We start from the raw sequence: 5,460 nt of genomic DNA on the forward strand, positions 1-5,460 counted from the left end.
ACTGGTAATTAAGCTAGATTACCGACGACTGGTAATTAAGCTAGATTACCGACGACTGGTAATTAAGCTAGATTACCGACGACTGGTAATTAAGCTAGATTACCGACGACTGGTAATTAAGCTAGATTAACGACGACTGGTAATTAAGCTAGATTACCGACGACTGGTAATTAAGCTAGATTACCGACGACTGGTAATTAAGCTAGATTACCGACGACTGGTAATTAAGCTAGATTACCGACGACTGGTAATTAAGCTAGATTACCGACGACTGGTAATTAAGCTAGATTACCGACGACTGGTAATTAAGCTAGATTACCGACGACTGATAATTAAGCTAGATTACCGACGGCAGGTAATTAAGCTAGATTACCGACGACTGATAATTAAGCTAGATTACCGACGGCAGGTAATTAAGCTAGATTACCGACGGCTGGCAATTTAGCTAGATTACCGACGACTGGTAATTTAGCTAGATTACCGACGACTGGCAATTTAGCTAGATTACCGACGACTGGCAATTTAGCTAGATTACCGACGACTGGTAATTAAGCTAGATTACCGACGACTGGCAATTTAGCTAGATTACCGACGACTGGCAATTAAGCTAGATCACCGACGACTGGTAATTAAGCTAGATTACCGACGACTGGCAATTAAGCTAGATCACCGACGACTGGTAATTAAGCTAGATCACCGACGACTGGTAATTAAGCTAGATCACCGACGACTGGTAATTAAGCTGGATTACCGCCAAATGGTAATTAACCTGGATTACCGACGGCTGGTAACTAAGCTTTTTCTCTCCTGTGTTTTCTTAACAATTTTAATTAATATGAAGACTGAAGTAACAGATATTAATAAAAACTGTCATTGTAGACAAAGACCAGAAAGTGTGAAAGATAAGTTTAGAAAATTAACTGCCTGAAGAAACAGATATTCAAATTTTCACTTTTGAAGACACGATTATAAAACATCAATTATTTTAAAAAATTCTTATCTTACTTTTTTTCACCAAAATTTCATTTTCCCAAAATATTTTTCAACAATATTTACCCATGTATTTTGTTCTCAATAGTAGTTCAAGAAAAAATGGCATCTAGAAGAATTTAAATTATACTAGCTTGATACTAGGTTTTATTTTCGACTAACATTTGCAATTAGGATATTCAAATACTTGGATATCTGAAAAGATTTCTCTTGAAGAGTTTAAATTTTTATATTTTAAAATTGAAAATATTACGAAGCGGAAAATAACATAGGCTTTTTCATTGTGATTTAGTTATTTGTGTCGAAAAGATCTGTAGATTGATCGTGATCTCTGAGAGCTATACAGCACGTTAATATTTAATACTTCGAAAACATTACAATTGAAGAATACGTTTTGTGAAGTTTTAATACGGTTTTATTTTAGCAGATCTCAACAATTTTCTTACCATTTTATACTCTTTATAGGGCCGAATTCTCTACCTAATTGTAAATTTTTCATAGAAAATAAAATGAAACGCGTACTATTTTTAAAATGATGCGCATGTTTCTTGTTAAATTATTGTTCTGAAGTAATTTTGGTGAAAAAAGTAAGATATGAATTTTTTAAAATAATTGATGTTTAATAATCATGTCTTCAAAAGTGAAAATTTGAATATCTGTTTCTTCAGGCAGTTAATTTTCTAAACTTATCTTTCACACTTTCTGGTCTTTGTCTACAATGACAGTTTTTATTAATTGATTCAGCAGTTCGTTAAAGTAGAACTCATCATTAAAATAAGCCCTCTTCTGTCCAAGTAAAATGTCGAATCCTAACAAAACACGTCGGATATTTAGGGTAAGTTAAGATAAAAGGTTAAGTGCTAAGAATATAACACCTACACGGCAGCGTTGCAATTTAAAGTTTCGAGATTTTGGGCCTGAAATACGTGCCAGGGTCTAAATACGAATGGAGGAGGCAAAGGCACGGGAGGAGGCGAAGGCGATGACGCTGGCGGTGAAGGGGGAATCGATGAACGGAAATACGTTCCAGGGTCTGAATACGTATGGAGGAGGCAAAGGCGCGGGAGAAGGCGAAGGCACGGAAGAAGGCGAGTGCGCTGGCGGTGAATCCATCTTCGGAGAAAAGGGCGTATCGACACCTTGCAAATAACTAAAAAAAACCAAACCCCCACCATCCCAGCTTCAAATTACAAAAGTGTAAATAAAAATGCCCTAGAAAGATAACTACGACTAAATCCCGTTGACGAAATAAAAACGGATTGGAAGATAGCAATGCGTCAAGTAAATAAATGTAAAATTTTAGGGAGTACGAGTCAAACGTCATCGCAATGCGAAAATTCTCAATAAACCGAAAATAAATATATCTCGTCAAGAGGAATCTTAATATTTCTATTTTTAATTGATACTATTTATTAAAAATTGGTAAAAATTCGCTTACCAATCGGGGATTTTGCTCATGTATTTCTGGAGTGCTAGGACTTTTAAATTTAAGACGTTGTCTTTTGGGTTTCAGCTTCGAACTTATGGTCCGAAATGGGGGTAAAACGGTTTTTATATTTGAACGGAATTAAAAGGAAGGGGAGGGTTAACATCTTGACCACCCTTTTCGAAATAGAAGAAAGGTCCCGATGTGGAGGGCAAACAAACCAAATCAGGTGAGAGGTACGACGAAATCAATTTCTAGGAACATCCGTTTAAGCGAGAAAAAAAGGTAATTTTCGCCTTAACGAATTTGTTTTTTCTCATTTCCGATACGTTTCCAAACTAACCGAAATACTTTCGGATGAGAAGGGCTTTACTTAAAAAGCAAAACCCTTTCCCTTTTTTTCGCGACTTTCGTCTCTTTAAATTTGTAATTAGGTTTATTTCTTTCTTAATTGGAAAAGACCGTAAATTAGATTTCAACATCCCCGAATGTTTCGGTTCTCGACAAATCTATTTTCGGAATAATAGAAAACAATAACCTTCAGGGTCAAGGTCAGATCGAATTTAACAATGACGGAGGGAACGTCGGTAAAAAAAAATCAAAAAGAGCCGATTTTGTTTCTTCTATTGGAAGGATGAGGAAAGGAATTCGAAAAGGGAGAGTGAAAGGGTTTGCTTTCCCTTCCTCCCTCTCTCCCCCTCAAATTGATCTCTTATTGGCTTCCAAACAGTAGTTTTCCCATTTTTATACATCCATCGTACTTTGCAAGAATCTTCACTACTATACGAGCAATTTCTGGTTGTTTTGAGTAAATGGGGAGGATCAAAAAGGAAAAAAAATAGGCCGCTCTTCGTCATAGCTCTAAGGATTTGTAGAAGATGATGGTGAATCTTCGGTGGTGTTAATTTTGAAAAATCGGCGATTTGTAGCAGCACCATCTCCAATGACTGAAATTATTTTAAAACCTAATGCTTCCAACCTCTCAACAGCCTCCCAAATGATGGATTTCAAGTCGTCCGCTGTTAAAGTACTGGCGCAAAATGAGCAAAAAGGTATTTTATAAGGGATGTTGCACCTCTTAGCATTAAAACTAAGACGTGTGTTGCCACGGTTTTGTCTTTAAAAAGTGCACAATTCAATCCATTTATTTCATTTTTTTTGGATATTGTGTGTATCCAACAATATCACCAGACTCTTTCTTATAAATTAGTTCTTACTTTACCTTAATTTCATCAAGGAGAATACTAAAAAACTGCTTAAAAGGTGCTAGAATTTCTGGTTTAATTTCTTCTTTCATTCCATTCAGTACATCATTGCAAAATCCAGGTGAACTCGCTTTATTCCAAGAATGACGAAAAAGTGTGCGGAAAAATGGAAGTTTTAGAATATGGGACTGTGCCAAACTTCTGTAAACGGTTGGTAATACATGATACTGATATAGGCACCACTGAATAACCAATGAATGTCACCGATGACCATGTTTATTTTGTTTCGCCATTCGTTGCTGAGTTTGCAAAATTATAGTCTGAAAACTGTCGTCACGTGACGCATAGTAGAATTTGATTGTTCCAAAATGTTTTTCAATACTATACGGTCTTCTTCTGGTAAGACCTCTCCACCTTTCTGAATAATCTTTTTGGATCTTACTTCGTGGCATTTAATTTTCTTGCTATACTTTTGTTGAACCAATGTAGATTGCACTGGAGAAATTTTAGTTGGAGGATCGCCAAAAAAGCGTCAAAGATTCACCCAAATGGACATAATAAAGTACCAGGACGTAATTAGAAAAAGCGGTGTTTTTTACGAAGAAGAAATTCACTAGCGAAAACTACGTAGACGCCACCTATCCACACTGCATGGAACTATATAGTGTTGATCAGAATAAATCAGTTGTCCCGAATTCGGCATTGCCGGCTCTCCGCGTTATTAATGCACTGAAACTATGTCATCTCAAATAGCTATGCCATCATCAAAGGGAGTGTGAAAAAAAATAAAGTGATTTTTCATCGATTCTGCTAGTTATAAGACCAATCTGTCTAGTGAAATACATCCGTATGGTTTAAAATCATGGATAATTTTAAATAATAATAATAATAATAATAAATAGCTTTATTGAAAGGATATTCCCGTTCAGAACAAGTTCTGTTTTACGAGGGAGTCCCTCATTAGATTAATTACATTGTGGGTTCAAGTGATGGAAGAATACAAATAGTTAATAAAATCGTTAACGCATTTAACATTTCTTTTTTGAATATTGATATTGTGGCTGAACCTTTAAGTGTATTAGGGAGTTCATTCCATGAAGCCACACCTCTAGCTTTGACACTTTTACGATTAAAAGTACTTTTGGAGGACTCGACATATAATTTATGTGTAATGCCTCTTGTTCGATATGTTTTAGGGCCATTACAAGCCCTATCAAAGTGGTCAAGAACATAATCTGGAGTATATTTCTTTATGACATTAAAAATCATGATATCAAGGTGTAATTTATATCGGGCTTGTAATTCTAGCCAACCTTATTCTGCCCTGGCATCGGTTGCTGAGTCCCGTTTGCCTTTGTGGAGAATACGTTTCGCACAGCTATTTTGTAGGCCTTGTAGCGGCCTTAAACTAGCTTTATTAGCAGTGGCGTAAAATATGTCCATGTAATCAAAAAGGGGTTGAATTAAAGCATTATACAGAATACACAAGCTTTTCCTGTCCCTGCTTTCCTTTTAACAAAATTCTGTGGCACGCTCCATGTCTTGAGCCACGATTGTCTCAAATTTTATCAAGCCTCTCGATAAATTTCTTTCGATACGGAGCGTTCTTGTTTGGAGGTACTATATCTATTATTATATAAATCAAAGTCCTGACTGATTGACTGACAGACTTAAACCGCTTGCCCTAGAACTTCCTAGAAGGCTGAAAATTTTTGGAACGTTACTTATAAATAGTAGGCGCGTACTAAGAAGGATTATTCTAATCCGCCGCCATCTTAATAAATGGCGCCCAGAAATGTAAAACATCTTCTCTATGCAACAAAGTCTGCACTTTTCAAA

The sequence above is a fragment of the Phalangium opilio genome, unplaced genomic scaffold, assembly GCF_054372755.1.
Source record: "Phalangium opilio isolate 3A_F unplaced genomic scaffold, DU_Popi_V2 ptg000100l_1, whole genome shotgun sequence".
NCBI classification, from domain to species: domain Eukaryota; kingdom Metazoa; phylum Arthropoda; class Arachnida; order Opiliones; family Phalangiidae; genus Phalangium; species Phalangium opilio.